The following is a 21,706-nucleotide window of genomic DNA, read 5'->3' as shown; positions in this document are numbered from 1 at the left end:
AGCGGTTGCATCAATGGAGGGGTGTGCGTCCGGCCTCAGCACCGACGCGCTCCGTGCGGCACGGTATGCGAGGGGGTGAGACGGCTCACTGGGCCCTTACCAGCTCTGAGAGAGCTCGCAGGGACCCGAGGGGTACAGATACCTCGAGCGAGCCAGCTGTTCCGTGCTCGCCACGGCGGCACATATACTAAAATTGGATCGATACAGAGAAGATTAGCATGGCCCCTGCGAAAGGATGACACGCAAATCCGTGAAGCGCTCCATCTTTTATTTGATTGCGATATCCGTGCCCCTCTACTCTATCAGCCCTCGGGCGGTGAATAAACATAGAAGTCTCCGCGTGGGAGGCGTTTTGACGTAAAATCACTCACCATCTCCTCTGTCTTAGAGATGTTCAGTTGCAGCCCCGCTCCGTCACACCATGTGATGAACTCATGAGAAGTACGTGGCCATCGTCAGACTCGGAACTTGAGAGCAGGGAGAGGAGAACCGTGTCAACTGCTTATTTAACAACATGAAATCTAGCCGGAGAACTTCCACGCTCATGTTTAGGATGTAAGAAGAGAATCCCTGACCGTACACTACCTTGTGGAGATCCAAAGAGCATCCGGTAAGACTCCCTTCACCCTGAGCCTTTGCTGTCCAGCCCTTCTTCACTGCCCACTCTCCTTTCTTATAAAAAGGTAGAGGCCACGCCTCCTTCAGCTCCAGTACGCCAGGGACCAAAGGCAAGTGTGTACACCTGCTTCCTCGTGTCCAGAAGATGCTCCTGTACATCACGGTGTAATCGGACACGTTTAGAAACTGACGCGCTACGTTCACCTGTCCCCCAAACTCGGTGAGCGGTTGCATCAATGGAGGGGTGTGCGTCCGGCCTCAGCACCGACGCGCTCCGTGCGGCACGGTATGCGAGGGGGTGAGACGGCTCACTGGGCCCTTACCAGCTCTGAGAGAGCTCGCAGGGACCCGAGGGGTACAGATACCTCGAGCGAGCCAGCTGTTCCGTGCTCGCCACGGCGGCACATATACTAAAATTGGATCGATACAGAGAAGATTAGCATGGCCCCTGTGAAAGGATGACACGCAAATCCGTGAAGCGTTCCATCTTTTATTTGATTGCGATATCCGTGCCCCTCTACTCTATCAGCCCTCGGGCGGTGAATAAACATAGAAGTCTCCGCGTGGGAGGCGTTTTGACGTAAAATCACTCACCATCTCCTCTGTCTTAGAGATGTTCAGTTGCAGCCCCGCTCCGTCACACCATGTGATGAACTCATGAGAAGTACGTGGCCATCGTCAGACTCGGAACTTTAGAGCAGGGAGAGGAGAACCGTGTCAACTGCTTATTTAACAACATGAAATCTAGCCGGAGAACTTCCACGCTCATGTTTAGGATGTAAGAAGAGAATCCCTGACCGTACACTACCTTGTGGAGATCCAAAGAGCATCCGGTAAGGCTCCCTTCACCCTGAGCCTTTGCTGTCCAGCCCTTCTTCACTGCCCACTCTCCTTTCTTATAAAAAGGTAGAGGCCACGCCTCCTTCAGCTCCAGTACGCCAGGGACCAAAGGCAAGTGTGTACACCTGCTTCCTCGTGTCCAGAAGATGCTCCTGTACATCACGGTGTAATCGGACACGTTTAGAAACTGACGCGCTACGTTCACCTGTCCCCCAAACTCGGTGAGCGGTTGCATCAATGGAGGGGTGTGCGTCCGGCCTCAGCACCGACGCGCTCCGTGCGGCACGGTATGCGAGGGGGTGAGACGGCTCACTGGGCCCTTACCAGCTCTGAGAGAGCTCGCAGGGACCCGAGGGGTACAGATACCTCGAGCGAGCCAGCTGTTCCGTGCTCGCCACGATGGCACATATACTAAAATTGGATCGATACAGAGAAGATTAGCATGGCCCCTGCGAAAGGATGACACGCAAATCCGTGAAGCGCTCCATCTTTTATTTGATTGCGATATCCGTGCCCCTCTACTCTATCAGCCCTCGGGCGGTGAATAAACATAGAAGTCTCCGCGTGGGAGGCGTTTTGACGTAAAATCACTCACCATCTCCTCTGTCTTAGAGATGTTCAGTTGCAGCCCCGCTCCGTCACACCATGTGATGAACTCATGAGAAGTACGTGGCCATCGTCAGACTCGGAACTTGAGAGCAGGGAGAGGAGAACCGTGTCAACTGCTTATTTAACAACATGAAATCTAGCCGGAGAACTTCCACGCTCATGTTTAGGATGTAAGAAGAGAATCCCTGACCGTACACTACCTTGTGGAGATCCAAAGAGCATCCGGTAAGACTCCCTTCACCCTGAGCCTTTGCTGTCCAGCCCTTCTTCACTGCCCACTCTCCTTTCTTATAAAAAGGTAGAGGCCACGCCTCCTTCAGCTCCAGTACGCCAGGGACCAAAGGCAAGTGTGTACACCTGCTTCCTCGTGTCCAGAAGATGCTCCTGTACATCACGGTGTAATCGGACACGTTTAGAAACTGACGCGCTACGTTCACCTGTCCCCCAAACTCGGTGAGCGGTTGCATCAATGGAGGGGTGTGCGTCCGGCCTCAGCACCGACGCGCTCCGTGCGGCACGGTATGCGAGGGGGTGAGACGGCTCACTGGGCCCTTACCAGCTCTGAGAGAGCTCGCAGGGACCCGAGGGGTACAGATACCTCGAGCGAGCCAGCTGTTCCGTGCTCGCCACGGCGGCACATATACTAAAATTGGATCGATACAGAGAAGATTAGCATGGCCCCTGCGAAAGGATGACACGCAAATCCGTGAAGCGCTCCATCTTTTATTTGATTGCGATATCCGTGCCCCTCTACTCTATCAGCCCTCGGGCGGTGAATAAACATAGAAGTCTCCGCGTGGGAGGCGTTTTGACGTAAAATCACTCACCATCTCCTCTGTCTTAGAGATGTTCAGTTGCAGCCCCGCTCCGTCACACCATGTGATGAACTCATGAGAAGTACGTGGCCATCGTCAGACTCGGAACTTGAGAGCAGGGAGAGGAGAACCGTGTCAACTGCTTATTTAACAACATGAAATCTAGCCGGAGAACTTCCACGCTCATGTTTAGGATGTAAGAAGAGAATCCCTGACCGTACACTACCTTGTGGAGATCCAAAGAGCATCCGGTAAGACTCCCTTCACCCTGAGCCTTTGCTGTCCAGCCCTTCTTCACTGCCCACTCTCCTTTCTTATAAAAAGGTAGAGGCCACGCCTCCTTCAGCTCCAGTACGCCAGGGACCAAAGGCAAGTGTGTACACCTGCTTCCTCGTGTCCAGAAGATGCTCCTGTACATCACGGTGTAATCGGACACGTTTAGAAACTGACGCGCTACGTTCACCTGTCCCCCAAACTCGGTGAGCGGTTGCATCAATGGAGGGGTGTGCGTCCGGCCTCAGCACCGACGCGCTCCGTGCGGCACGGTATGCGAGGGGGTGAGACGGCTCACTGGGCCCTTACCAGCTCTGAGAGAGCTCGCAGGGACCCGAGGGGTACAGATACCTCGAGCGAGCCAGCTGTTCCGTGCTCGCCACGGCGGCACATATACTAAAATTGGATCGATACAGAGAAGATTAGCATGGCCCCTGCGAAAGGATGACACGCAAATCCGTGAAGCGCTCCATCTTTTATTTGATTGCGAAATCCGTGCCCCTCTACTCTATCAGCCCTCGGGCGGTGAATAAACATAGAAGTCTCCGCGTGGGAGGCGTTTTGACGTAAAATCACTCACCATCTCCTCTGTCTTAGAGATGTTCAGTTGCAGCCCCGCTCCGTCACACCATGTGATGAACTCATGAGAAGTACGTGGCCATCGTCAGACTCGGAACTTGAGAGCAGGGAGAGGAGAACCGTGTCAACTGCTTATTTAACAACATGAAATCTAGCCGGAGAACTTCCACGCTCATGTTTAGGATGTAAGAAGAGAATCCCTGACCGTACACTACCTTGTGGAGATCCAAAGAGCATCCGGTAAGACTCCCTTCACCCTGAGCCTTTGCTGTCCAGCCCTTCTTCACTGCCCACTCTCCTTTCTTATAAAAAGGTAGAGGCCACGCCTCCTTCAGCTCCAGTACGCCAGGGACCAAAGGCAAGTGTGTACACCTGCTTCCTCGTGTCCAGAAGATGCTCCTGTACATCACGGTGTAATCGGACACGTTTAGAAACTGACGCGCTACGTTCACCTGTCCCCCAAACTCGGTGAGCGGTTGCATCAATGGAGGGGTGTGCGTCCGGCCTCAGCACCGACGCGCTCCGTGCGGCACGGTATGCGAGGGGGTGAGACGGCTCACTGGGCCCTTACCAGCTCTGAGAGAGCTCGCAGGGACCCGAGGGGTACAGATACCTCGAGCGAGCCAGCTGTTCCGTGCTCGCCACGGCGGCACATATACTAAAATTGGATCGATACAGAGAAGATTAGCATGGCCCCTGCGAAAGGATGACACGCAAATCCGTGAAGCGCTCCATCTTTTATTTGATTGCGAAATCCGTGCCCCTCTACTCTATCAGCCCTCGGGCGGTGAATAAACATAGAAGTCTCCGCGTGGGAGGCGTTTTGACGTAAAATCACTCACCATCTCCTCTGTCTTAGAGATGTTCAGTTGCAGCCCCGCTCCGTCACACCATGTGATGAACTCATGAGAAGTACGTGGCCATCGTCAGACTCGGAACTTGAGAGCAGGGAGAGGAGAACCGTGTCAACTGCTTATTTAACAACATGAAATCTAGCCGGAGAACTTCCACGCTCATGTTTAGGATGTAAGAAGAGAATCCCTGACCGTACACTACCTTGTGGAGATCCAAAGAGCATCCGGTAAGACTCCCTTCACCCTGAGCCTTTGCTGTCCAGCCCTTCTTCACTGCCCACTCTCCTTTCTTATAAAAAGGTAGAGGCCACGCCTCCTTCAGCTCCAGTACGCCAGGGACCAAAGGCAAGTGTGTACACCTGCTTCCTCGTGTCCAGAAGATGCTCCTGTACATCACGGTGTAATCGGACACGTTTAGAAACTGACGCGCTACGTTCACCTGTCCCCCAAACTCGGTGAGCGGTTGCATCAATGGAGGGGTGTGCGTCCGGCCTCAGCACCGACGCGCTCCGTGCGGCACGGTATGCGAGGGGGTGAGACGGCTCACTGGGCCCTTACCAGCTCTGAGAGAGCTCGCAGGGACCCGAGGGGTACAGATACCTCGAGCGAGCCAGCTGTTCCGTGCTCGCCACGGCGGCACATATACTAAAATTGGATCGATACAGAGAAGATTAGCATGGCCCCTGCGAAAGGATGACACGCAAATCCGTGAAGCGCTCCATCTTTTATTTGATTGCGATATCCGTGCCCCTCTACTCTATCAGCCCTCGGGCGGTGAATAAACATAGAAGTCTCCGCGTGGGAGGCGTTTTGATGTAAAATCACTCACCATCTCCTCTGTCTTAGAGATGTTCAGTTGCAGCCCCGCTCCGTCACACCATGTGATGAACTCATGAGAAGTACGTGGCCATCGTCAGACTCGGAACTTGAGAGCAGGGAGAGGAGAACCGTGTCAACTGCTTATTTAACAACATGAAATCTAGCCGGAGAACTTCCACGCTCATGTTTAGGATGTAAGAAGAGAATCCCTGACCGTACACTACCTTGTGGAGATCCAAAGAGCATCCGGTAAGACTCCCTTCACCCTGAGCCTTTGCTGTCCAGCCCTTCTTCACTGCCCACTCTCCTTTCTTATAAAAAGGTAGAGGCCACGCCTCCTTCAGCTCCAGTACGCCAGGGACCAAAGGCAAGTGTGTACACCTGCTTCCTCGTGTCCAGAAGATGCTCCTGTACATCACGGTGTAATCGGACACGTTTAGAAACTGACGCGCTACGTTCACCTGTCCCCCAAACTCGGTGAGCGGTTGCATCAATGGAGGGGTGTGCGTCCGGCCTCAGCACCGACGCGCTCCGTGCGGCACGGTATGCGAGGGGGTGAGACGGCTCACTGGGCCCTTACCAGCTCTGAGAGAGCTCGCAGGGACCCGAGGGGTACAGATACCTCGAGCGAGCCAGCTGTTCCGTGCTCGCCACGGCGGCACATATACTAAAATTGGATCGATACAGAGAAGATTAGCATGGCCCCTGCGAAAGGATGACACGCAAATCCGTGAAGCGCTCCATCTTTTATTTGATTGCGATATCCGTGCCCCTCTACTCTATCAGCCCTCGGGCGGTGAATAAACATAGAAGTCTCCGCGTGGGAGGCGTTTTGACGTAAAATCACTCACCATCTCCTCTGTCTTAGAGATGTTCAGTTGCAGCCCCGCTCCGTCACACCATGTGATGAACTCATGAGAAGTACGTGGCCATCGTCAGACTCGGAACTTGAGAGCAGGGAGAGGAGAACCGTGTCAACTGCTTATTTAACAACATGAAATCTAGCCGGAGAACTTCCACGCTCATGTTTAGGATGTAAGAAGAGAATCCCTGACCGTACACTACCTTGTGGAGATCCAAAGAGCATCCGGTAAGACTCCCTTCACCCTGAGCCTTTGCTGTCCAGCCCTTCTTCACTGCCCACTCTCCTTTCTTATAAAAAGGTAGAGGCCACGCCTCCTTCAGCTCCAGTACGCCAGGGACCAAAGGCAAGTGTGTACACCTGCTTCCTCGTGTCCAGAAGATGCTCCTGTACATCACGGTGTAATCGGACACGTTTAGAAACTGACGCGCTACGTTCACCTGTCCCCCAAACTCGGTGAGCGGTTGCATCAATGGAGGGGTGTGCGTCCGGCCTCAGCACCGACGCGCTCCGTGCGGCACGGTATGCGAGGGGGTGAGATGGCTCACTGGGCCCTTACCAGCTCTGAGAGAGCTCGCAGGGACCCGAGGGGTACAGATACCTCGAGCGAGCCAGCTGTTCCGTGCTCGCCACGGCGGCACATATACTAAAATTGGATCGATACAGAGAAGATTAGCATGGCCCCTGCGAAAGGATGACACGCAAATCCGTGGAGCGCTCCATCTTTTATTTGATTGCGATATCCGTGCCCCTCTACTCTATCAGCCCTCGGGCGGTGAATAAACATAGAAGTCTCCGCGTGGGAGGCGTTTTGACGTAAAATCACTCACCATCTCCTCTGTCTTAGAGATGTTCAGTTGCAGCCCCGCTCCGTCACACCATGTGATGAACTCATGAGAAGTACGTGGCCATCGTCAGACTCGGAACTTGAGAGCAGGGAGAGGAGAACCGTGTCAACTGCTTATTTAACAACATGAAATCTAGCCGGAGAACTTCCACGCTCATGTTTAGGATGTAAGAAGAGAATCCCTGACCGTACACTACCTTGTGGAGATCCAAAGAGCATCCGGTAAGACTCCCTTCACCCTGAGCCTTTGCTGTCCAGCCCTTCTTCACTGCCCACTCTCCTTTCTTATAAAAAGGTAGAGGCCACGCCTCCTTCAGCTCCAGTACGCCAGGGACCAAAGGCAAGTGTGTACACCTGCTTCCTCGTGTCCAGAAGATGCTCCTGTACATCACGGTGTAATCGGACACGTTTAGAAACTGACGCGCTACGTTCACCTGTCCCCCAAACTCGGTGAGCGGTTGCATCAATGGAGGGGTGTGCGTCCGGCCTCAGCACCGACGCGCTCCGTGCGGCACGGTATGCGAGGGGGTGAGACGGCTCACTGGGCCCTTACCAGCTCTGAGAGAGCTCGCAGGGACCCGAGGGGTACAGATACCTCGAGCGAGCCAGCTGTTCCGTGCTCGCCACGGCGGCACATATACTAAAATTGGATCGATACAGAGAAGATTAGCATGGCCCCTGCGAAAGGATGACACGCAAATCCGTGAAGCGCTCCATCTTTTATTTGATTGCGATATCCGTGCCCCTCTACTCTATCAGCCCTCGGGCGGTGAATAAACATAGAAGTCTCCGCGTGGGAGGCGTTTTGACGTAAAATCACTCACCATCTCCTCTGTCTTAGAGATGTTCAGTTGCAGCCCCGCTCCGTCACACCATGTGATGAACTCATGAGAAGTACGTGGCCATCGTCAGACTCGGAACTTGAGAGCAGGGAGAGGAGAACCGTGTCAACTGCTTATTTAACAACATGAAATCTAGCCGGAGAACTTCCACGCTCATGTTTAGGATGTAAGAAGAGAATCCCTGACCGTACACTACCTTGTGGAGATCCAAAGAGCATCCGGTAAGACTCCCTTCACCCTGAGCCTTTGCTGTCCAGCCCTTCTTCACTGCCCACTCTCCTTTCTTATAAAAAGGTAGAGGCCACGCCTCCTTCAGCTCCAGTACGCCAGGGACCAAAGGCAAGTGTGTACACCTGCTTCCTCGTGTCCAGAAGATGCTCCTGTACATCACGGTGTAATCGGACACGTTTAGAAACTGACGCGCTACGTTCACCTGTCCCCCAAACTCGGTGAGCGGTTGCATCAATGGAGGGGTGTGCGTCCGGCCTCAGCACCGACGCGCTCCGTGCGGCACGGTATGCGAGGGGGTGAGACGGCTCACTGGGCCCTTACCAGCTCTGAGAGAGCTCGCAGGGACCCGAGGGGTACAGATACCTCGAGCGAGCCAGCTGTTCCGTGCTCGCCACGGCGGCACATATACTAAAATTGGATCGATACAGAGAAGATTAGCATGGCCCCTGCGAAAGGATGACACGCAAATCCGTGAAGCGCTCCATCTTTTATTTGATTGCGATATCCGTGCCCCTCTACTCTATCAGCCCTCGGGCGGTGAATAAACATAGAAGTCTCCGCGTGGGAGGCGTTTTGACGTAAAATCACTCACCATCTCCTCTGTCTTAGAGATGTTCAGTTGCAGCCCCGCTCCGTCACACCATGTGATGAACTCATGAGAAGTACGTGGCCATCGTCAGACTCGGAACTTGAGAGCAGGGAGAGGAGAACCGTGTCAACTGCTTATTTAACAACATGAAATCTAGCCGGAGAACTTCCACGCTCATGTTTAGGATGTAAGAAGAGAATCCCTGACCGTACACTACCTTGTGGAGATCCAAAGAGCATCCGGTAAGACTCCCTTCACCCTGAGCCTTTGCTGTCCAGCCCTTCTTCACTGCCCACTCTCCTTTCTTATAAAAAGGTAGAGGCCACGCCTCCTTCAGCTCCAGTACGCCAGGGACCAAAGGCAAGTGTGTACACCTGCTTCCTCGTGTCCAGAAGATGCTCCTGTACATCACGGTGTAATCGGACACGTTTAGAAACTGACGCGCTACGTTCACCTGTCCCCCAAACTCGGTGAGCGGTTGCATCAATGGAAGGGTGTGCGTCCGGCCTCAGCACCGACGCGCTCCGTGCGGCACGGTATGCGAGGGGGTGAGATGGCTCACTGGGCCCTTACCAGCTCTGAGAGAGCTCGCAGGGACCCGAGGGGTACAGATACCTCGAGCGAGCCAGCTGTTCCGTGCTCGCCACGGCGGCACATATACTAAAATTGGATCGATACAGAGAAGATTAGCATGGCCCCTGCGAAAGGATGACACGCAAATCCGTGAAGCGCTCCATCTTTTATTTGATTGCGATATCCGTGCCCCTCTACTCTATCAGCCCTCGGGCGGTGAATAAACATAGAAGTCTCCGCGTGGGAGGCGTTTTGACGTAAAATCACTCACCATCTCCTCTGTCTTAGAGATGTTCAGTTGCAGCCCCGCTCCGTCACACCATGTGATGAACTCATGAGAAGTACGTGGCCATCGTCAGACTCGGAACTTGAGAGCAGGGAGAGGAGAACCGTGTCAACTGCTTATTTAACAACATGAAATCTAGCCGGAGAACTTCCACGCTCATGTTTAGGATGTAAGAAGAGAATCCCTGACCGTACACTACCTTGTGGAGATCCAAAGAGCATCCGGTAAGGCTCCCTTCACCCTGAGCCTTTGCTGTCCAGCCCTTCTTCACTGCCCACTCTCCTTTCTTATAAAAAGGTAGAGGCCACGCCTCCTTCAGCTCCAGTACGCCAGGGACCAAAGGCAAGTGTGTACACCTGCTTCCTCGTGTCCAGAAGATGCTCCTGTACATCACGGTGTAATCGGACACGTTTAGAAACTGACGCGCTACGTTCACCTGTCCCCCAAACTCGGTGAGCGGTTGCATCAATGGAAGGGTGTGCGTCCGGCCTCAGCACCGACGCGCTCCGTGCGGCACGGTATGCGAGGGGGTGAGATGGCTCACTGGGCCCTTACCAGCTCTGAGAGAGCTCGCAGGGACCCGAGGGGTACAGATACCTCGAGCGATCCAGCTGTTCCGTGCTCGCCACGGCGGCACATATACTAAAATTGGATCGATACAGAGAAGATTAGCATGGCCCCTGCGAAAGGATGACACGCAAATCCGTGAAGCGCTCCATCTTTTATTTGATTGCGATATCCGTGCCCCTCTACTCTATCAGCCCTCGGGCGGTGAATAAACATAGAAGTCTCCGCGTGGGAGGCGTTTTGACGTAAAATCACTCACCATCTCCTCTGTCTTAGAGATGTTCAGTTGCAGCCCCGCTCCGTCACACCATGTGATGAACTCATGAGAAGTACGTGGCCATCGTCAGACTCGGAACTTGAGAGCAGGGAGAGGAGAACCGTGTCAACTGCTTATTTAACAACATGAAATCTAGCCGGAGAACTTCCACGCTCATGTTTAGGATGTAAGAAGAGAATCCCTGACCGTACACTACCTTGTGGAGATCCAAAGAGCATCCGGTAAGACTCCCTTCACCCTGAGCCTTTGCTGTCCAGCCCTTCTTCACTGCCCACTCTCCTTTCTTATAAAAAGGTAGAGGCCACGCCTCCTTCAGCTCCAGTACGCCAGGGACCAAAGGCAAGTGTGTACACCTGCTTCCTCGTGTCCAGAAGATGCTCCTGTACATCACGGTGTAATCGGACACGTTTAGAAACTGACGCGCTACGTTCACCTGTCCCCCAAACTCGGTGAGCGGTTGCATCAATGGAGGGGTGTGCGTCCGGCCTCAGCACCGACGCGCTCCGTGCGGCACGGTATGCGAGGGGGTGAGACGGCTCACTGGGCCCTTACCAGCTCTGAGAGAGCTCGCAGGGACCCGAGGGGTACAGATACCTCGAGCGAGCCAGCTGTTCCGTGCTCGCCACGGCGGCACATATACTAAAATTGGATCGATACAGAGAAGATTAGCATGGCCCCTGCGAAAGGATGACACGCAAATCCGTGAAGCGCTCCAGCTTTTATTTGATTGCGATATCCGTGCCCCTCTACTCTATCAGCCCTCGGGCGGTGAATAAACATAGAAGTCTCCGCGTGGGAGGCGTTTTGACGTAAAATCACTCACCATCTCCTCTGTCTTAGAGATGTTCAGTTGCAGCCCCGCTCCGTCACACCATGTGATGAACTCATGAGAAGTACGTGGCCATCGTCAGACTCAGAACTTGAGAGCAGGGAGAGGAGAACCGTGTCAACTGCTTATTTAACAACATGAAATCTAGCCGGAGAACTTCCACGCTCATGTTTAGGATGTAAGAAGAGAATCCCTGACCGTACACTACCTTGTGGAGATCCAAAGAGCATCCGGTAAGACTCCCTTCACCCTGAGCCTTTGCTGTCCAGCCCTTCTTCACTGCCCACTCTCCTTTCTTATAAAAAGGTAGAGGCCACGCCTCCTTCAGCTCCAGTACGCCAGGGACCAAAGGCAAGTGTGTACACCTGCTTCCTCGTGTCCAGAAGATGCTCCTGTACATCACGGTGTAATCGGACACGTTTAGAAACTGACGCGCTACGTTCACCTGTCCCCCAAACTCGGTGAGCGGTTGCATCAATGGAAGGGTGTGCGTCCGGCCTCAGCACCGACGCGCTCCGTGCGGCACGGTATGCGAGGGGGTGAGATGGCTCACTGGGCCCTTACCAGCTCTGAGAGAGCTCGCAGGGACCCGAGGGGTACAGATACCTCGAGCGAGCCAGCTGTTCCGTGCTCGCCACGGCGGCACATATACTAAAATTGGATCGATACAGAGAAGATTAGCATGGCCCCTGCGAAAGGATGACACGCAAATCCGTGAAGCGCTCCAGCTTTTATTTGATTGCGATATCCGTGCCCCTCTACTCTATCAGCCCTCGGGCGGTGAATAAACATAGAAGTCTCCGCGTGGGAGGCGTTTTGACGTAAAATCACTCACCATCTCCTCTGTCTTAGAGATGTTCAGTTGCAGCCCCGCTCCGTCACACCATGTGATGAACTCATGAGAAGTACGTGGCCATCGTCAGACTCAGAACTTGAGAGCAGGGAGAGGAGAACCGTGTCAACTGCTTATTTAACAACATGAAATCTAGCCGGAGAACTTCCACGCTCATGTTTAGGATGTAAGAAGAGAATCCCTGACCGTACACTACCTTGTGGAGATCCAAAGAGCATCCGGTAAGACTCCCTTCACCCTGAGCCTTTGCTGTCCAGCCCTTCTTCACTGCCCACTCTCCTTTCTTATAAAAAGGTAGAGGCCACGCCTCCTTCAGCTCCAGTACGCCAGGGACCAAAGGCAAGTGTGTACACCTGCTTCCTCGTGTCCAGAAGATGCTCCTGTACATCACGGTGTAATCGGACACGTTTAGAAACTGACGCGCTACGTTCACCTGTCCCCCAAACTCGGTGAGCGGTTGCATCAATGGAAGGGTGTGCGTCCGGCCTCAGCACCGACGCGCTCCGTGCGGCACGGTATGCGAGGGGGTGAGATGGCTCACTGGGCCCTTACCAGCTCTGAGAGAGCTCGCAGGGACCCGAGGGGTACAGATACCTCGAGCGAGCCAGCTGTTCCGTGCTCGCCACGGCGGCACATATACTAAAATTGGATCGATACAGAGAAGATTAGCATGGCCCCTGCGAAAGGATGACACGCAAATCCGTGAAGCGCTCCATCTTTTATTTGATTGCGATATCCGTGCCCCTCTACTCTATCAGCCCTCGGGCGGTGAATAAACATAGAAGTCTCCGCGTGGGAGGCGTTTTGACGTAAAATCACTCACCATCTCCTCTGTCTTAGAGATGTTCAGTTGCAGCCCCGCTCCGTCACACCATGTGATGAACTCATGAGAAGTACGTGGCCATCGTCAGACTCGGAACTTGAGAGCAGGGAGAGGAGAACCGTGTCAACTGCTTATTTAACAACATGAAATCTAGCCGGAGAACTTCCACGCTCATGTTTAGGATGTAAGAAGAGAATCCCTGACCGTACACTACCTTGTGGAGATCCAAAGAGCATCCGGTAAGACTCCCTTCACCCTGAGCCTTTGCTGTCCAGCCCTTCTTCACTGCCCACTCTCCTTTCTTATAAAAAGGTAGAGGCCACGCCTCCTTCAGCTCCAGTACGCCAGGGACCAAAGGCAAGTGTGTACACCTGCTTCCTCGTGTCCAGAAGATGCTCCTGTACATCACGGTGTAATCGGACACGTTTAGAAACTGACGCGCTACGTTCACCTGTCCCCCAAACTCGGTGAGCGGTTGCATCAATGGAAGGGTGTGCGTCCGGCCTCAGCACCGACGCGCTCCGTGCGGCACGGTATGCGAGGGGGTGAGATGGCTCACTGGGCCCTTACCAGCTCTGAGAGAGCTCGCAGGGACCCGAGGGGTACAGATACCTCGAGCGAGCCAGCTGTTCCGTGCTCGCCACGGCGGCACATATACTAAAATTGGATCGATACAGAGAAGATTAGCATGGCCCCTGCGAAAGGATGACACGCAAATCCGTGAAGCGCTCCATCTTTTATTTGATTGCGATATCCGTGCCCCTCTACTCTATCAGCCCTCGGGCGGTGAATAAACATAGAAGTCTCCGCGTGGGAGGCGTTTTGACGTAAAATCACTCACCATCTCCTCTGTCTTAGAGATGTTCAGTTGCAGCCCCGCTCCGTCACACCATGTGATGAACTCATGAGAAGTACGTGGCCATCGTCAGACTCGGAACTTGAGAGCAGGGAGAGGAGAACCGTGTCAACTGCTTATTTAACAACATGAAATCTAGCCGGAGAACTTCCACGCTCATGTTTAGGATGTAAGAAGAGAATCCCTGACCGTACACTACCTTGTGGAGATCCAAAGAGCATCCGGTAAGACTCCCTTCACCCTGAGCCTTTGCTGTCCAGCCCTTCTTCACTGCCCACTCTCCTTTCTTATAAAAAGGTAGAGGCCACGCCTCCTTCAGCTCCAGTACGCCAGGGACCAAAGGCAAGTGTGTACACCTGCTTCCTCGTGTCCAGAAGATGCTCCTGTACATCACGGTGTAATCGGACACGTTTAGAAACTGACGCGCTACGTTCACCTGTCCCCCAAACTCGGTGAGCGGTTGCATCAATGGAGGGGTGTGCGTCCGGCCTCAGCACCGACGCGCTCCGTGCGGCACGGTATGCGAGGGGGTGAGACGGCTCACTGGGCCCTTACCAGCTCTGAGAGAGCTCGCAGGGACCCGAGGGGTACAGATACCTCGAGCGAGCCAGCTGTTCCGTGCTCGCCACGGCGGCACATATACTAAAATTGGATCGATACAGAGAAGATTAGCATGGCCCCTGTGAAAGGATGACACGCAAATCCGTGAAGCGTTCCATCTTTTATTTGATTGCGATATCCGTGCCCCTCTACTCTATCAGCCCTCGGGCGGTGAATAAACATAGAAGTCTCCGCGTGGGAGGCGTTTTGACGTAAAATCACTCACCATCTCCTCTGTCTTAGAGATGTTCAGTTGCAGCCCCGCTCCGTCACACCATGTGATGAACTCATGAGAAGTACGTGGCCATCGTCAGACTCAGAACTTTAGAGCAGGGAGAGGAGAACCGTGTCAACTGCTTATTTAACAACATGAAATCTAGCCGGAGAACTTCCACGCTCATGTTTAGGATGTAAGAAGAGAATCCCTGACCGTACACTACCTTGTGGAGATCCAAAGAGCATCCGGTAAGGCTCCCTTCACCCTGAGCCTTTGCTGTCCAGCCCTTCTTCACTGCCCACTCTCCTTTCTTATAAAAAGGTAGAGGCCACGCCTCCTTCAGCTCCAGTACGCCAGGGACCAAAGGCAAGTGTGTACACCTGCTTCCTCGTGTCCAGAAGATGCTCCTGTACATCACGGTGTAATCGGACACGTTTAGAAACTGACGCGCTACGTTCACCTGTCCCCCAAACTCGGTGAGCGGTTGCATCAATGGAGGGGTGTGCGTCCGGCCTCAGCACCGACGCGCTCCGTGCGGCACGGTATGCGAGGGGGTGAGACGGCTCACTGGGCCCTTACCAGCTCTGAGAGAGCTCGCAGGGACCCGAGGGGTACAGATACCTCGAGCGAGCCAGCTGTTCCGTGCTCGCCACGGCGGCACATATACTAAAATTGGATCGATACAGAGAAGATTAGCATGGCCCCTGCGAAAGGATGACACGCAAATCCGTGAAGCGCTCCATCTTTTATTTGATTGCGATATCCGTGCCCCTCTACTCTATCAGCCCTCGGGCGGTGAATAAACATAGAAGTCTCCGCGTGGGAGGCGTTTTGACGTAAAATCACTCACCATCTCCTCTGTCTTAGAGATGTTCAGTTGCAGCCCCGCTCCGTCACACCATGTGATGAACTCATGAGAAGTACGTGGCCATCGTCAGACTCGGAACTTGAGAGCAGGGAGAGGAGAACCGTGTCAACTGCTTATTTAACAACATGAAATCTAGCCGGAGAACTTCCACGCTCATGTTTAGGATGTAAGAAGAGAATCCCTGACCGTACACTACCTTGTGGAGATCCAAAGAGCATCCGGTAAGACTCCCTTCACCCTGAGCCTTTGCTGTCCAGCCCTTCTTCACTGCCCACTCTCCTTTCTTATAAAAAGGTAGAGGCCACGCCTCCTTCAGCTCCAGTACGCCAGGGACCAAAGGCAAGTGTGTACACCTGCTTCCTCGTGTCCAGAAGATGCTCCTGTACATCACGGTGTAATCGGACACGTTTAGAAACTGACGCGCTACGTTCACCTGTCCCCCAAACTCGGTGAGCGGTTGCATCAATGGAGGGGTGTGCGTCCGGCCTCAGCACCGACGCGCTCCGTGCGGCACGGTATGCGAGGGGGTGAGACGGCTCACTGGGCCCTTACCAGCTCTGAGAGAGCTCGCAGGGACCCGAGGGGTACAGATACCTCGAGCGAGCCAGCTGTTCCGTGCTCGCCACGGCGGCACATATACTAAAATTGGATCGATACAGAGAAGATTAGCATGGCCCCTGCGAAAGGATGACACGCAAATCCGTGAAGCGCTCCATCTTTTATTTGATTGCGATATCCGTGCCCCTCTACTCTATCAGCCCTCGGGCGGTGAATAAACATAGAAGTCTCCGCGTGGGAGGCGTTTTGATGTAAAATCACTCACCATCTCCTCTGTCTTAGAGATGTTCAGTTGCAGCCCCGCTCCGTCACACCATGTGATGAACTCATGAGAAGTACGTGGCCATCGTCAGACTCGGAACTTGAGAGCAGGGAGAGGAGAACCGTGTCAACTGCTTATTTAACAACATGAAATCTAGCCGGAGAACTTCCACGCTCATGTTTAGGATGTAAGAAGAGAATCCCTGACCGTACACTACCTTGTGGAGATCCAAAGAGCATCCGGTAAGACTCCCTTCACCCTGAGCCTTTGCTGTCCAGCCCTTCTTCACTGCCCACTCTCCTTTCTTATAAAAAGGTAGAGGCCACGCCTCCTTCAGCTCCAGTACGCCAGGGACCAAAGGCAAGTGTGTACACCTGCTTCCTCGTGTCCAGAAGATGCTCCTGTACATCACGGTGTAATCGGACACGTTTAGAAACTGACGCGCTACGTTCACCTGTCCCCCAAACTCGGTGAGCGGTTGCATCAATGGAGGGGTGTGCGTCCGGCCTCAGCACCGACGCGCTCCGTGCGGCACGGTATGCGAGGGGGTGAGACGGCTCACTGGGCCCTTACCAGCTCTGAGAGAGCTCGCAGGGACCCGAGGGGTACAGATACCTCGAGCGAGCCAGCTGTTCCGTGCTCGCCACGGCGGCACATATACTAAAATTGGATCGATACAGAGAAGATTAGCATGGCCCCTGCGAAAGGATGACACGCAAATCCGTGAAGCGCTCCATCTTTTATTTGATTGCGATATCCGTGCCCCTCTACTCTATCAGCCCTCGGGCGGTGAATAAACATAGAAGTCTCCGCGTGGGAGGCGTTTTGACGTAAAATCACTCACCATCTCCTCTGTCTTAGAGATGTTCAGTTGCAGCCCCGCTCCGTCACACCATGTGATGAACTCATGAGAAGTACGTGGCCATCGTCAGACTCGGAACTTGAGAGCAGGGAGAGGAGAACCGTGTCAACTGCTTATTTAACAACATGAAATCTAGCCGGAGAACTTCCACGCTCATGTTTAGGATGTAAGAAGAGAATCCCTGACCGTACACTACCTTGTGGAGATCCAAAGAGCATCCGGTAAGACTCCCTTCACCCTGAGCCTTTGCTGTCCAGCCCTTCTTCACTGCCCACTCTCCTTTCTTATAAAAAGGTAGAGGCCACGCCTCCTTCAGCTCCAGTACGCCAGGGACCAAAGGCAAGTGTGTACACCTGCTTCCTCGTGTCCAGAAGATGCTCCTGTACATCACGGTGTAATCGGACACGTTTAGAAACTGACGCGCTACGTTCACCTGTCCCCCAAACTCGGTGAGCGGTTGCATCAATGGAGGGGTGTGCGTCCGGCCTCAGCACCGACGCGCTCCGTGCGGCACGGTATGCGAGGGGGTGAGATGGCTCACTGGGCCCTTACCAGCTCTGAGAGAGCTCGCAGGGACCCGAGGGGTACAGATACCTCGAGCGAGCCAGCTGTTCCGTGCTCGCCACGGCGGCACATATACTAAAATTGGATCGATACAGAGAAGATTAGCATGGCCCCTGCGAAAGGATGACACGCAAATCCGTGGAGCGCTCCATCTTTTATTTGATTGCGATATCCGTGCCCCTCTACTCTATCAGCCCTCGGGCGGTGAATAAACATAGAAGTCTCCGCGTGGGAGGCGTTTTGACGTAAAATCACTCACCATCTCCTCTGTCTTAGAGATGTTCAGTTGCAGTCCCGCTCCGTCACACCATGTGATGAACTCATGAGAAGTACGTGGCCATCGTCAGACTCGGAACTTGAGAGCAGGGAGAGGAGAACCGTGTCAACTGCTTATTTAACAACATGAAATCTAGCCGGAGAACTTCCACGCTCATGTTTAGGATGTAAGAAGAGAATCCCTGACCGTACACTACCTTGTGGAGATCCAAAGAGCATCCGGTAAGACTCCCTTCACCCTGAGCCTTTGCTGTCCAGCCCTTCTTCACTGCCCACTCTCCTTTCTTATAAAAAGGTAGAGGCCACGCCTCCTTCAGCTCCAGTACGCCAGGGACCAAAGGCAAGTGTGTACACCTGCTTCCTCGTGTCCAGAAGATGCTCCTGTACATCACGGTGTAATCGGACACGTTTAGAAACTGACGCGCTACGTTCACCTGTCCCCCAAACTCGGTGAGCGGTTGCATCAATGGAGGGGTGTGCGTCCGGCCTCAGCACCGACGCGCTCCGTGCGGCACGGTATGCGAGGGGGTGAGACGGCTCACTGGGCCCTTACCAGCTCTGAGAGAGCTCGCAGGGACCCGAGGGGTACAGATACCTCGAGCGAGCCAGCTGTTCCGTGCTCGCCACGGCGGCACATATACTAAAATTGGATCGATACAGAGAAGATTAGCATGGCCCCTGCGAAAGGATGACACGCAAATCCGTGAAGCGCTCCATCTTTTATTTGATTGCGATATCCGTGCCCCTCTACTCTATCAGCCCTCGGGCGGTGAATAAACATAGAAGTCTCCGCGTGGGAGGCGTTTTGACGTAAAATCACTCACCATCTCCTCTGTCTTAGAGATGTTCAGTTGCAGCCCCGCTCCGTCACACCATGTGATGAACTCATGAGAAGTACGTGGCCATCGTCAGACTCGGAACTTGAGAGCAGGGAGAGGAGAACCGTGTCAACTGCTTATTTAACAACATGAAATCTAGCCGGAGAACTTCCACGCTCATGTTTAGGATGTAAGAAGAGAATCCCTGACCGTACACTACCTTGTGGAGATCCAAAGAGCATCCGGTAAGACTCCCTTCACCCTGAGCCTTTGCTGTCCAGCCCTTCTTCACTGCCCACTCTCCTTTCTTATAAAAAGGTAGAGGCCACGCCTCCTTCAGCTCCAGTACGCCAGGGACCAAAGGCAAGTGTGTACACCTGCTTCCTCGTGTCCAGAAGATGCTCCTGTACATCACGGTGTAATCGGACACGTTTAGAAACTGACGCGCTACGTTCACCTGTCCCCCAAACTCGATGAGCGGTTGCATCAATGGAGGGGTGTGCGTCCGGCCTCAGCACCGACGCGCTCCGTGCGGCACGGTATGCGAGGGGGTGAGATGGCTCACTGGGCCCTTACCAGCTCTGAGAGAGCTCGCAGGGACCCGAGGGTTACAGATACCTCGAGCGAGCCAGCTGTTCCGTGCTCGCCACGGCGGCACATATACTAAAATTGGATCGATACAGAGAAGATTAGCATGGCCCCTGCGAAAGGATGACACGCAAATCCGTGAAGCGCTCCATCTTTTATTTGATTGCGATATCCGTGCCCCTCTACTCTATCAGCCCTCGGGCGGTGAATAAACATAGAAGTCTCCGCGTGGGAGGCGTTTTGACGTAAAATCACTCACCATCTCCTCTGTCTTAGAGATGTTCAGTTGCAGCCCCGCTCCGTCACACCATGTGATGAACTCATGAGAAGTACGTGGCCATCGTCAGACTCGGAACTTGAGAGCAGGGAGAGGAGAACCGTGTCAACTGCTTATTTAACAACATGAAATCTAGCCGGAGAACTTCCACGCTCATGTTTAGGATGTAAGAAGAGAATCCCTGACCGTACACTACCTTGTGGAGATCCAAAGAGCATCCGGTAAGACTCCCTTCACCCTGAGCCTTTGCTGTCCAGCCCTTCTTCACTGCCCACTCTCCTTTCTTATAAAAAGGTAGAGGCCACGCCTCCTTCAGCTCCAGTACGCCAGGGACCAAAGGCAAGTGTGTACACCTGCTTCCTCGTGTCCAGAAGATGCTCCTGTACATCACGGTGTAATCGGACACGTTTAGAAACTGACGCGCTACGTTCACCTGTCCCCCAAACTCGGTGAGCGGTTGCATCAATGGAAGGGTGTGCGTCCGGCCTCAGCACCGACGCGCTCCGTGCGGCACGGTATGCGAGGGGGTGAGATGGCTCACTGGGCCCTTACCAGCTCTGAGAGAGCTCGCAGGGACCCGAGGGGTACAGATACCTCGAGCGATCCAGCTGTTCCGTGCTCGCCACGGCGGCACATATACTAAAATTGGATCGATACAGAGAAGATTAGCATGGCCCCTGCGAAAGGATGACACGCAAATCCGTGAAGCACTCCATCTTTTATTTGATTGCGATATCCGTGCCCCTCTACTCTATCAGCCCTCGGGCGGTGAATAAACATAGAAGTCTCCGCGTGGGAGGCGTTTTGACGTAAAATCACTCACCATCTCCTCTGTCTTAGAGATGTTCAGTTGCAGCCCCGCTCCGTCACACCATGTGATGAACTCATGAGAAGTACGTGGCCATCGTCAGACTCGGAACTTGAGAGCAGGGAGAGGAGAACCGTGTCAACTGCTTATTTAACAACATGAAATCTAGCCGGAGAACTTCCACGCTCATGTTTAGGATGTAAGAAGAGAATCCCTGACCGTACACTACCTTGTGGAGATCCAAAGAGCATCCGGTAAGACTCCCTTCACCCTGAGCCTTTGCTGTCCAGCCCTTCTTCACTGCCCACTCTCCTTTCTTATAAAAAGGTAGAGGCCACGCCTCCTTCAGCTCCAGTACGCCAGGGACCAAAGGCAAGTGTGTACACCTGCTTCCTCGTGTCCAGAAGATGCTCCTGTACATCACGGTGTAATCGGACACGTTTAGAAACTGACGCGCTACGTTCACCTGTCCCCCAAACTCGGTGAGCGGTTGCATCAATGGAGGGGTGTGCGTCCGGCCTCAGCACCGACGCGCTCCGTGCGGCACGGTATGCGAGGGGGTGAGACGGCTCACTGGGCCCTTACCAGCTCTGAGAGAGCTCGCAGGGACCCGAGGGGTACAGATACCTCGAGCGAGCCAGCTGTTCCGTGCTCGCCACGGCGGCACATATACTAAAATTGGATCGATACAGAGAAGATTAGCATGGCCCCTGCGAAAGGATGACACGCAAATCCGTGAAGCGCTCCAGCTTTTATTTGATTGCGATATCCGTGCCCCTCTACTCTATCAGCCCTCGGGCGGTGAATAAACATAGAAGTCTCCGCGTGGGAGGCGTTTTGACGTAAAATCACTCACCATCTCCTCTGTCTTAGAGATGTTCAGTTGCAGCCCCGCTCCGTCACACCATGTGATGAACTCATGAGAAGTACGTGGCCATCGTCAGACTCAGAACTTGAGAGCAGGGAGAGGAGAACCGTGTCAACTGCTTATTTAACAACATGAAATCTAGCCGGAGAACTTCCACGCTCATGTTTAGGATGTAAGAAGAGAATCCCTGACCGTACACTACCTTGTGGAGATCCAAAGAGCATCCGGTAAGACTCCCTTCACCCTGAGCCTTTGCTGTCCAGCCCTTCTTCACTGCCCACTCTCCTTTCTTATAAAA

At 53.7% G+C, this 21,706-nt stretch overlaps 26 non-coding genes across 26 annotated transcripts; all 26 read left to right on the top strand.

Moving 5' to 3' along the window:
• The first annotated feature begins 163 nt into the window (after positions 1-163).
• On the top strand, positions 164-270 carry LOC128029691 (U6 spliceosomal RNA). The gene has a single exon (XR_008187544.1). It is a non-coding gene; the product is annotated as a U6 spliceosomal RNA (small nuclear RNA).
• A 734-nt stretch (positions 271-1,004) lies between these two features.
• LOC128029861 (U6 spliceosomal RNA) lies at positions 1,005-1,111 on the top strand. Its single transcript, XR_008187705.1, has one exon. It is a non-coding gene; the product is annotated as a U6 spliceosomal RNA (small nuclear RNA).
• Positions 1,112-1,845: 734 nt separating this feature from the next.
• On the top strand, positions 1,846-1,952 carry LOC128029828 (U6 spliceosomal RNA). Its single transcript, XR_008187674.1, has one exon. It is a non-coding gene; the product is annotated as a U6 spliceosomal RNA (small nuclear RNA).
• A 734-nt stretch (positions 1,953-2,686) lies between these two features.
• LOC128029690 (U6 spliceosomal RNA) lies at positions 2,687-2,793 on the top strand. Its single transcript, XR_008187543.1, has one exon. It is a non-coding gene; the product is annotated as a U6 spliceosomal RNA (small nuclear RNA).
• Positions 2,794-3,527: 734 nt separating this feature from the next.
• LOC128029689 (U6 spliceosomal RNA) lies at positions 3,528-3,634 on the top strand. Its single transcript, XR_008187542.1, has one exon. It is a non-coding gene; the product is annotated as a U6 spliceosomal RNA (small nuclear RNA).
• Positions 3,635-4,368: 734 nt separating this feature from the next.
• Positions 4,369-4,475, top strand: LOC128029688 (U6 spliceosomal RNA). The gene has a single exon (XR_008187541.1). It is a non-coding gene; the product is annotated as a U6 spliceosomal RNA (small nuclear RNA).
• Positions 4,476-5,209: 734 nt separating this feature from the next.
• Positions 5,210-5,316, top strand: LOC128029687 (U6 spliceosomal RNA). Its single transcript, XR_008187540.1, has one exon. It is a non-coding gene; the product is annotated as a U6 spliceosomal RNA (small nuclear RNA).
• Positions 5,317-6,050: 734 nt separating this feature from the next.
• LOC128029686 (U6 spliceosomal RNA) lies at positions 6,051-6,157 on the top strand. The gene has a single exon (XR_008187539.1). It is a non-coding gene; the product is annotated as a U6 spliceosomal RNA (small nuclear RNA).
• A 734-nt stretch (positions 6,158-6,891) lies between these two features.
• On the top strand, positions 6,892-6,998 carry LOC128029882 (U6 spliceosomal RNA). Its single transcript, XR_008187725.1, has one exon. It is a non-coding gene; the product is annotated as a U6 spliceosomal RNA (small nuclear RNA).
• A 734-nt stretch (positions 6,999-7,732) lies between these two features.
• LOC128029684 (U6 spliceosomal RNA) lies at positions 7,733-7,839 on the top strand. Its single transcript, XR_008187537.1, has one exon. It is a non-coding gene; the product is annotated as a U6 spliceosomal RNA (small nuclear RNA).
• Positions 7,840-8,573: 734 nt separating this feature from the next.
• On the top strand, positions 8,574-8,680 carry LOC128029683 (U6 spliceosomal RNA). Its single transcript, XR_008187536.1, has one exon. It is a non-coding gene; the product is annotated as a U6 spliceosomal RNA (small nuclear RNA).
• A 734-nt stretch (positions 8,681-9,414) lies between these two features.
• Positions 9,415-9,521, top strand: LOC128029682 (U6 spliceosomal RNA). Its single transcript, XR_008187535.1, has one exon. It is a non-coding gene; the product is annotated as a U6 spliceosomal RNA (small nuclear RNA).
• A 734-nt stretch (positions 9,522-10,255) lies between these two features.
• LOC128029681 (U6 spliceosomal RNA) lies at positions 10,256-10,362 on the top strand. The gene has a single exon (XR_008187534.1). It is a non-coding gene; the product is annotated as a U6 spliceosomal RNA (small nuclear RNA).
• Positions 10,363-11,096: 734 nt separating this feature from the next.
• On the top strand, positions 11,097-11,203 carry LOC128029845 (U6 spliceosomal RNA). Its single transcript, XR_008187690.1, has one exon. It is a non-coding gene; the product is annotated as a U6 spliceosomal RNA (small nuclear RNA).
• Positions 11,204-11,937: 734 nt separating this feature from the next.
• On the top strand, positions 11,938-12,044 carry LOC128029844 (U6 spliceosomal RNA). Its single transcript, XR_008187689.1, has one exon. It is a non-coding gene; the product is annotated as a U6 spliceosomal RNA (small nuclear RNA).
• A 734-nt stretch (positions 12,045-12,778) lies between these two features.
• LOC128029680 (U6 spliceosomal RNA) lies at positions 12,779-12,885 on the top strand. Its single transcript, XR_008187533.1, has one exon. It is a non-coding gene; the product is annotated as a U6 spliceosomal RNA (small nuclear RNA).
• Positions 12,886-13,619: 734 nt separating this feature from the next.
• LOC128029679 (U6 spliceosomal RNA) lies at positions 13,620-13,726 on the top strand. Its single transcript, XR_008187532.1, has one exon. It is a non-coding gene; the product is annotated as a U6 spliceosomal RNA (small nuclear RNA).
• A 734-nt stretch (positions 13,727-14,460) lies between these two features.
• Positions 14,461-14,567, top strand: LOC128029860 (U6 spliceosomal RNA). Its single transcript, XR_008187704.1, has one exon. It is a non-coding gene; the product is annotated as a U6 spliceosomal RNA (small nuclear RNA).
• A 734-nt stretch (positions 14,568-15,301) lies between these two features.
• On the top strand, positions 15,302-15,408 carry LOC128029678 (U6 spliceosomal RNA). Its single transcript, XR_008187531.1, has one exon. It is a non-coding gene; the product is annotated as a U6 spliceosomal RNA (small nuclear RNA).
• Positions 15,409-16,142: 734 nt separating this feature from the next.
• Positions 16,143-16,249, top strand: LOC128029677 (U6 spliceosomal RNA). Its single transcript, XR_008187530.1, has one exon. It is a non-coding gene; the product is annotated as a U6 spliceosomal RNA (small nuclear RNA).
• A 734-nt stretch (positions 16,250-16,983) lies between these two features.
• LOC128029675 (U6 spliceosomal RNA) lies at positions 16,984-17,090 on the top strand. The gene has a single exon (XR_008187529.1). It is a non-coding gene; the product is annotated as a U6 spliceosomal RNA (small nuclear RNA).
• Positions 17,091-17,824: 734 nt separating this feature from the next.
• LOC128029881 (U6 spliceosomal RNA) lies at positions 17,825-17,931 on the top strand. The gene has a single exon (XR_008187724.1). It is a non-coding gene; the product is annotated as a U6 spliceosomal RNA (small nuclear RNA).
• A 734-nt stretch (positions 17,932-18,665) lies between these two features.
• On the top strand, positions 18,666-18,772 carry LOC128029674 (U6 spliceosomal RNA). Its single transcript, XR_008187528.1, has one exon. It is a non-coding gene; the product is annotated as a U6 spliceosomal RNA (small nuclear RNA).
• Positions 18,773-19,506: 734 nt separating this feature from the next.
• LOC128029672 (U6 spliceosomal RNA) lies at positions 19,507-19,613 on the top strand. Its single transcript, XR_008187526.1, has one exon. It is a non-coding gene; the product is annotated as a U6 spliceosomal RNA (small nuclear RNA).
• Positions 19,614-20,347: 734 nt separating this feature from the next.
• On the top strand, positions 20,348-20,454 carry LOC128029825 (U6 spliceosomal RNA). The gene has a single exon (XR_008187671.1). It is a non-coding gene; the product is annotated as a U6 spliceosomal RNA (small nuclear RNA).
• Positions 20,455-21,188: 734 nt separating this feature from the next.
• Positions 21,189-21,295, top strand: LOC128029843 (U6 spliceosomal RNA). The gene has a single exon (XR_008187688.1). It is a non-coding gene; the product is annotated as a U6 spliceosomal RNA (small nuclear RNA).
• The last annotated feature ends 411 nt before the right edge of the window (positions 21,296-21,706 follow it).

Source organism: Carassius gibelio, chromosome A15 (genome assembly GCF_023724105.1).
Source record: "Carassius gibelio isolate Cgi1373 ecotype wild population from Czech Republic chromosome A15, carGib1.2-hapl.c, whole genome shotgun sequence".
In the NCBI taxonomy this organism is placed as follows: Eukaryota; Metazoa; Chordata; class Actinopteri; order Cypriniformes; family Cyprinidae; genus Carassius; species Carassius gibelio.
Note: the sequence above shows the minus strand (reverse complement) of the source record. Positions and strands in the feature narration are given on the sequence as shown.